This window comes from Arvicola amphibius, chromosome X (genome assembly GCF_903992535.2).
Source record: "Arvicola amphibius chromosome X, mArvAmp1.2, whole genome shotgun sequence".
Taxonomy (NCBI): Eukaryota; Metazoa; Chordata; class Mammalia; order Rodentia; family Cricetidae; genus Arvicola; species Arvicola amphibius.
In genome coordinates this window covers 121,886,580-121,896,141 of record NC_052065.1, presented here as the reverse complement: position 1 = coordinate 121,896,141, position 9,562 = coordinate 121,886,580, and the positions used below count along the sequence as shown (strand labels likewise).

Sequence of the window (9,562 nt, the reverse complement as noted above, 5' to 3'; positions counted from 1 at the left end):
AGACTTCAAGCCAAAACTAATTGAAAGAGATAGGGAAAGTCACAACATACTCAATAAAGCAAAAATCCACCAAGAAGATATTGTAAGTCTTAACAACTATGCATGAAGCCCAAGGGCTCTAAGTTCATAAAAGAAACACCACTATAGCTTACATTATATAATGACCATTACACAGTGATAGTGATGACTTCAATACCCCACTCTTGCCAACAGACGGGTCAGACAGACAAAAATTAGCAACAAATCAAAGGCAGAGACTTTAACCATTCTTCACATGGCCTTTACCGGATCTGGCATTATCATAGGAAGGCTGCCAGAGCTATAGTAACTGTAAATAACAACAGTAAATAGTCAAATTTGTGCGGTCATTTTAAACTTTTCTATATTCTCTTTATCTTGTGAGGAGTGACACCTGACTTATCTTTGTAATCCTGGTTTGTTTCAGTCTATGCCCTTTTCTTTCTTTCTTTTTTATGAATGAGGCAATTTATTAACCCAGCATCCTTTGTTCTAATGCTTCTTGTTGGCAGCTGCCACCTGTCCGGCAATCCTGTCCAGATCTCTCTGTCCCTGAGGTGTTAGCTTGCGGCCCCCATCTTGGTCCTTTTCCACCATTTTCAGTCCCTCCAGGGCTTGGAGAACGCGGCGGTCCACACTCTTGGAGCCTCTGCTGAAGTGGCTGGGCCTGACACCGTTTCTCTGCCGTCCTCCATAGATCTTGGTCATGGAGCCAACCCCAGCACCACCACGCAGGTACAGGTGCCGTGCTGTAGAAGCAGCTCGTGTGTAGAACCAGTTCTCATCATAGGGGGCAAGCTCTTTATGTTTGGCCAGCTTGACTGTGTCCACCCATTCAGGGACTTTCAGCTTCCCGGACATTTGAGGAAGGCTGCCAGAGCTCTGACGAACTCCTGCTGGCCAGGGGAAAGCAGTCTATGCCCTTTTCAAGACCCGAGAGAACACCTTTGAAAAATAATATGGAACACAGCCGGCTTGGAGCTTTCAGCTAGTTTCCTAGCTGTTGGGCTATGAGCTAAGGAGCCAGTATTTGGCATTGTTCTTTGCAGTGAGCCTGGGTTGAGAGTGAGCCGTGGGTTAAGCTTCCTGTTGGAGCAAGAGGTTAACAAGAAGTGATTAACGACAAAAATAACGACTTGGCCCAAAGGTCCTCAAGAGACTTTGGTTTCAGGTGGGACTGTGTAGCCCCAGAAACACTTAGTAGAACAATTTGAATACCTTGGTAAGGCCAAGTATCTGGGGTGACAGGAAGTAAGGGAAGCAACCTTGTGAAAGTGCTAGAAGAAGAGTCAGGTGGCTGAGGAGACTGAAAGGGAGAAGGCTGTCTGGGGGCGTTTCCTGGATGCCAGCCTTCTTTTTCAGCATCTACCCACAATGTGTTAGCTCAGCTGTCTCCTACTCCCCGATTCTCAATGAAGCCGATGTTACAGAATAATGGCTCAAGCTAAAACTCAGGTTATCTCAATGTACAGTAAGAGTCACTTACTGTATCAAGGAGGGCAGCCGACAGATAATGTCCACATTCAATAAATTTGATGCCTAAAGCATTCGCCACATCTGTGAAGGGATTTATTTTAAAGATAACTCAGATGATTTGGGCAGTCAGGAGCATGTCACTGACTGTATTACTCATAAAGCCCCGCTAGTTCTTTTATCTCCAATAGACAAAAGCCAAGAAAGGAAGGCAACTGATAGAATCTCTATTATTTACTGCTTTAGGGACTGAAAGAAGATAGCTATGTTCAACTAATCCTTAAATTTCTTTATATATTATTAATTTGAAATTAATTATCATTTGACTTGTATGTATGTATATATGGAATGCAGTATGATACTTTAATGTGTGTATATAATATCTTAATGTGTGTATATAAGCATATCATCTTCATTTAGTACACTTCTCAAAAAACATAAAAGATTTCTGTAAAAAAGTGATGCACACTAGCAGAGTAGCATTTCCAGAAAGTGCCATGCCAGAGAATAATTGTTTATTTCCTAAAACATATGTTTTCATTGTAAACATGACTATATTGGACATCCAGTCTTTAAGGGGGAGTTAAGAGTAATTCAGTCAAAAGGGTACACCTGTAATTCAATAGGTCTGTTGTTGTACAAAGATGCAATGACACCAGAGACCTCACTTTCTTTCCAGGAAGGCACACCCAAAGGAAAGGCCAGAGGAGAAACCAGAGAGCAGAGAAAGTTATCTGCAAGCCAGAAAGAGAGCTGTCACCTGACGCTGATCATACTGGCATTTGCACCTTAGACTTCTGCCTCCAGACTGTGAGAAAGCAAATACTGTTCAAGCTACTAAGTCTATAATATTCCATGATGGCCGTTTGAGACTCTAAAGACCATTGGTTCTATGATGTCAAGCTGTAGAAGGTCTTGGTGGGTTTCCTAAGATCAAACCTGCTCGGTAGGGCACTCAAAGTTTTGTAAACTTTTCATCAAACTATATTTCAATCCCATTCCCTCCAGATATGTTTTTATTTCAAGTTTTGTTCATCTATTCTCTCATTCCAGTAGTTACTACTGCCATGGCCTTGTTTGTGCCTTTGTCACCTTATAATTGGAGATATTGGAAGAGTCTTTCCTTTATCCCCAGTTTCTCCTATCTTTCAAAGCACAAAGAAACCTAATGATTGAAAATCCTGGTTTCATGTATACTGAGCATCAGATTGGCAGCCCTACAAGTCTAAGTTCATTATTGGACATTCAGAGTAGAAGGTTTGGGGCCCTTCTGATATTTTTTCCCGATGTCTTCTGCCAAGAAGAGTTAACACTTTGTACATTATATATAAGGTAAGGATTAAAAACTGAAAAAAAAAAAACCCTTAGCAAGGAACTCTGAACCAAGAAACAGCACATTGGGGTGGTCATTAGTTTTCCTTTTGTTGTAATGATTAAAACTGCATGATAGATATGCTGGCAACCTCAACATGACAGTAAACACTGGTAATAAGTGTTCCAAGAAGAACTAACACGAATCAAAGCTCTAGGGAAAGACAAACTAGCAAGGCAGAAGATATTTTTCGGGTAATAACCGCTCTACATTCTACACCTGGAAAGCACAATACTCCAGTTAGACCATCATGAGGGTTAAAACCATGTGGAGAAATTTGACATTCATGTTCATATGGCAGCCAGCGCCACTGTCCAGTGACAACGAGGACACTAGTCATCATCTTCATGACCCAGTCTCTCAGAAAACAATTCAAAGATGAGAAGGTTTTTTTTTTTAAAACGACCCAAATGAAATTTCTGTAAAGCTAAAATACTTCGTGTGAGATGAAAAATACACTGCGAGCAGAATTAATGCCAGAATGATTCTCACCAAAGAGAGGATTTATAAACTGGTAGCACAGCCATCGAACATATCCCAAGCAAAACATGGAGAGAAAAATATTACTGAGAAGAGAACCAGTAAGCTATGGGTCAACTTCAAGTAAGCAAATATGTGTAGAGCCCCTGGTAGAAGAGTGCAACTGAACGTACGTCTGAAGGCAGTCAACTATGGTCAAGTGGGCTTCATCCCAGAGATGCGGGGACGGTTCATATGGAAATCAACAAATGTAATCCACCATTTAGACAGAATGAAAGACAACAACCATATGGCCATCTCATTAGTATAAAAAATGGCCGTTGGTAAAACCTACTAAAATCAGAAAAAAGAAAAGGACATCCACTCTTTCTATTCTTATTCAATATTCAAGCTTGAAATCATAGCTAGAACAATGAGACAGTTGAAGGAGATCAAAGGGACACCATTAGGAAAGGGAGAAGTCAAAGCATCTTTATTTGTAGGTGATATGATTTTATATATAAAAGACAGCAAAAACTCCACCAAAAAACCTCTACAGGTAATGGGGTGGTTTGAATCTGAGTGACTCCCATTGGTTCATATATTTTAATACTTGATTAGCAATTGGTGGAAGTATTTGAGAAGGATTAGGAGGTGTGGCCTTTTTGAAGGAAATGTGTCACTGGGGGTGCCTTTGAGTTTTCAAAATCCCATGCCAGGCTCAGTCTCTCCTTTTCTGCCATATGCTTATGGTCCATCTAGATGTGAGCTCTCAGCTACTGCTCCAGCACATGCCTGCCTATCCACTGTTATGCTACCTGTCATGATGGTTATGAACTAACCTGAAACTATAAGAAAGTCCCCTAATTAAATGTTTCCTTCAATAAGTTGTCTTGGTCATGGTGTCTCTTTACAGCAACAGAATAGTAATCAAGAGAGCTGGTAAACATTTTCAGCAAGGCATCAGGATACAAAATTAACACAGAAAAAACAGTAGCCTTTCTATATATAAATGATAGACTAAGAAAAAAATCAGGGAAACAGTACCTTTCATAATAGTCTCAAAAATAGCTTGGAATAACTCTAATCAAGCAAGTTAAAGCCTTGTATAATAAAACTTATAACATTGAAGAAAAAATTTAAGAATACACCAGAAGAGGGAAAGATCTCCCATGGTCATGGATCAGTTGGATTAATATTGTGAAAATGGTCATCCTATCAAAAGTTCTAAACAAAATCTTAGACATCAAGACAATAAATAACTCAAATAAAAATGGGTTACACACTATACAGAGAGTTCTCAAACAGTGAAGCACAAATGGCTGAGAAACAAAGAAAATTCCAACATTGTTCACCACCAGGGAAATGTGAATTTAAACTAAAATACCTTAAGATTTCATCTTATCCCAGTCAGAATGGTCAAGATGAATAAAAGAAATGGCAGCACATGCTGGTGAATACTTGGAGAAAGGGGAGCACTTACCTACTGCTTGTGGTAGTACAAACTTGTACAGCTACTGTGTTTAACTACAGAGATACTTTCTCAACCATGCTCATTGCTACTTTAGTCAAAAGAGCCAGAAATTGGAAACATCCTAGGTTGGACACAGCTGATGAATTCATAATGAAAATGTAGTATATTTACATAAGGGAATATTATTAAGCTGTTAAGAAAAATTAAATTAGGAAATTTGTAGGTAAATATATGGAGTTGGGAAAAGTCATTCTGAGTTAGCCCAGATGCGAAAAGATAAATATTGTGGCTTTTCTCTTTTAAGTGGATATTGTCTTTCAAGCCTTTGGTATGAGTCAAACAATCTGAATAACCCCAGAGATTAGGTATCTAGTAAGGGACTAAGGTGGTGGGTGGAGAAAAGGAACTTCCAAAGAAGGGGAAATAGAATTTTTTGTTATGGAGAAAAAAAAAGGGGGAAACTAGAATAGGAAGATTAAATAGGGAAGAGGAACCAAGAGAAGGGTTAAGTAGGAAATATGAGGAGGAAACTAACACTAAAGACAATTTGCAAACCCATATAAAACCCTACTACTATAGACCCTACAAAAGCAATCTAAATGGATTCGTAAAATACGAGCGAAGACAATGCTCTCTCATTAGACAATTGACGCCACCAAGTAAAACCTCCAGTGCCAGGAATGGGGTATGTCTTGTTGAGTCATTGGCCTAAGGGGTCCCTGGGAAACCACCCAACATCACAGCCTATTGCCATATCTCTTTGCTCTCCACACCCTGATAATAAGCCCCTATTGTTGAAGACAACACTCACATATGTCATCAAACATGGGGAAGTTGAACTGATGACTAACTAGAAACTTCGCCCCTGACTAGAACTCATGTTTCTCTAATGTACTCTGCATCCCCCTAGAGGAGAAAGGTAATCACTAATATTTTTCAACTTGAAACTCTGATGGTGTGGGACAGTGCTCTGTATCCTGTCAATTATATTTTAAATAAACACTGATTGGCCCGTAGCCAGGCAGGAAGTATAAACGGGACAAGCAGACAGGAAGTAGAGGCAGGTCAAGGAGAACAGGAGAATTTTGGGAAGAGGCAAGCCCATAGTCTTCTAGAGTCCTGGCCCAGCTGCAGAATAAGCAAGATGTGACTGCCTCGCTGAACAAGGTAGCCACATGGCTAGCATAGACAAGAATAATGAGCTAATATAAGTTATAAGAATTAATAAGAAGCCTGAGCTTGTGGGCCAATCAGTTTATAACTAATGGAGACTTCTGTGTGATTTCTCTGGGACTTAATGACTGTAGGAACTGGGCAGGACAGAAAACTCAGACAACACCCTGAGACTTAGAATAGTGACATGCCTGCAAGATGTACTGGTGAATAGTGACACAAATGTTATGTTCGGAACCAATCACTTTCTTGTATTTAAGGACTACTCCATGAGATGGAATCCATGACTGACATCACTAAAGTGGCCAAGTGTCTAAGACTAGGTAGGCATAGGGATAAACCTAATATTATTATTCTGCTAAAGGAACACAGCAACAAGATGGCTCAGCCCACAACCGAGAAGTTTCTTGCACACAGAGACAATGTGCAGAGAGTGAGAGACTTTGGAACACTGAGTTCTAAATGGGCTATCTTAATCGCAGTCCTCCCATCAGGGCTCAGGCATCTATGCAAAAGAGAAAGCAGAAAGGTTGTAAGAGCTGGAGGTGGTGACTGACTCCAAGGAAACAGTGCCTTCTAGACACAACAGAACTGATGGTAGAATGCACAGGGCCTGCACAGGTTCAAACCAGATGGGGTCCCAGGGCTGGAAGTGGGAAAATGACGTGGGTTCCCACCTCTAGTCAAGAAACTATGTGTAATTGATACTTGCTGAAAAGAAAAAAAATCCAGGTTTTCAAATAGGGTCTTACTGGGTATACCAGTCACACTTCAGTCCAGGGTCAATTCTCCAGTGATAGTCAGGCAACACAAAAGAAATTCAATGGTAATTTTTAGACTTTTTGTCTCAGTTTGGTTTGTTTGGACATTTTTATCTTATTGGTTTTTTGCTTGTTTACGTTTATTTTCATTTTATGTGTTTTTGTGCAGGTTTTAATGCGTGTTTCTTAGACTTTGCTGCTGTTTGTCATTGTTTTTATCTGTCATTTTTGTAGAGAGAGAGAGAAAGAAAGTACAATTGGGTGGGTCTGGAGGTGTGGACAATTTCGGAGGAATTGAGGGAGAGGAAAAACATAATCAAAATACATTGTGCAAAATTATTTTTGATAGAAAATAATCCAACATAAAATTAAGAAAACCCACATAATTTAATAACCTTTCAATTCCAATTTGTGTTGTCCATAGACTTATTGGTATTGGGCCATCTACTGGTGTATGATCAATCTACCAGGAATCCCACTCTTCAAGAAAAACAATTATCTTTTGACAGTATCAAAACAATCACATACTTGGCAACATGTTTTGCAAAACAAATGCAGATCATGTATATACCAAATACTGCAACACATTCTGAGAGAAAATGAGGAAAATCTAAAGAAATGGAGACAATTATTTTGTTCATTGATTGAAGGACAACACTCCAAATATGTAAATTCTTCCCAAATGACCTACTGATTTTCCAGATTCAGTGCTACCCCAGTGAAAGCTCCAGCAGGGTTTTAAAATCTTATGCTGACAATTAGAATCTATGTTTAACATAGAAGTACCAAAATCCCAGGATTGCCAAAAATGAACTTTGAAAAAAAATGACAAAATGAAGGATTTAAAGGCATCAGTAATGAACTCAGTGTGGTATTAGCATCAAAAAGGGGTAAACAGAGAATTAGACATAGACCCATACAAAGATGATCAATAGATTTTGAAAAAGGTACAAATTAAATTCACTTAGAAATGAAAACTTTATCAACAAATAATACAAGACTAATTGGATCTCCACAAAGTCACCTCCAACAATGTCTTGTACCACCCACATAAATCAACCCAAAATAGATCATAGACCTTAATGTAAAACTTCAAAAGAATGTAAGAAAAAAGGTATTCTAACCTTGGGTTAATGAAGAATTTGTAGATATGTCACCAAAGCATTATCTTTTAACGACAATAATTAATTAAAAGTTTTGCTGAATTGTGGCTCAACCCTTTAGCTCTTCAAAATACATGCATCTGAAAATCGGAATGCAACCCATAGACTATGGGCAAATATTTTCAAGTACATTCTTGATAAAGAACTTGGGTCCTGAATAATTAACCCTGACAACACAATAATATGAAAAGCTCCTTTAAAAATGGGCACAATATTGCCTCAATAGGTGATTTACCAAGCTAGATACAAAGATAGCAATTAATTCTATGAAAAGATGCTCAACATCGTTAGTCAACAGTGAAATGTAAATTAACCCACAAGAATTGGAAGAACTAAAATTGCAGTGGTTGACCTTTCCATATGTTGACCACAGTGCAGAAAAACAGGGACTTTCTATGATCCCTGAAGGAATAAAAAACTACTTTGGAGTTTCTTAAAAATTTAGAGACATGCCTATTTTATGATCTATTCCTAGGAATTTACCCATGAAAAAAGAAGAATATGTCTGTATAATGGCTGGCACATGAATATAAACAGCAGCTTTGTTTGAAAGAGCTACAACCTAGAAACAACCCAAATGCCTAACCACAAAGGCATACAGAAATAAATTATAATATATGGATTAATAAATTATAGATCAACAATAAAAATAGTGAACTCTTGATACATGGAACTGCATCAATAAAACTCAGGATATTTTTCTGACATGAAGAAGCTAGAAAATAAAGAGCACATACTGTATGATTCTGTTTCTAAAATATATAAAGTACAAATTAATCTCTAATGACAGAAACATAGCCATAGTTTACTGCTTGGGAAGAGGGAGAAACAAAGTGTGGAGGAAAAAATTCTACAGTCACAGTGTATTCATTATCTTGATTACATTGGTGGTTTCATATGTGTGTGTGTGTGTGTATCAGCATTATTAAAGTATATGCCTTTAAATAAATTCAGTTAAGTGAATATCAGTAAAGGAAGGGAGACAGAGAGATCTCTTCATCTTGAAAGTACAGGCACAGACTTGGCTAGGTTTAGGGTCACACTGGAAATTTATTTCCCACTCAGTTTACGAGCAGATTCCAGTTGCACCCTTTTGCCAAGCCCTGTTTACTTTCCCCTCCATTTATACCCATGGGGATTAGAGACCTTTTGCAGGGAACTGCTTTGGGGGGAAAACAGAGGCAAGTCTGTAAATTTTCCTTACACCGAAGCTGGCTGGACAAATGCATTCTTATAGATTTGCGACTGAAATCTCAGGGTGAAAGCAGCTTGGGCAATCAGTCTTGTCTGTCCATGGGCTGCACACTCAGGTTACAGCATCCCCCACTAGTACAGAAATGTAAGGGTTGGAGTCCTCTGGTCTCGTCCTTCATAGATCCATTCCAGAAAACTCTTTTAGGATGTTGAGACAGGTACTGTCTCCCTCCTCCTTTCTCGTATTACTGTGTTTTCTGAGTAACTATTCTGGAAAACAAGTTCTTTCTGAAGACTGTGCTTGGGGAATGTTTATTCTTTGTCCCTTTGACCCGTCAGAAGCACATGCCCTCCAGCATTTCCCAATAATCTCCCTAGAGCTCAGATTCCCTTTAATAGTGAGTCTCAGGTCAGTTCATTCTTAAATTCTACTTGGTGAAGGAAGCTTCTGATCCACCCTGGGATCTGACACACA

The 9,562-nt window shown here is 38.9% G+C and overlaps 1 pseudogene; it reads right to left on the bottom strand.

The window, feature by feature from the left end:
* Nucleotides 1-471: 471 nt before the first annotated feature.
* LOC119804475 lies at nt 472-1,383 on the bottom strand (annotated as a pseudogene).
* Between the last annotated feature and the right edge of the window lie 8,179 nt (nt 1,384-9,562).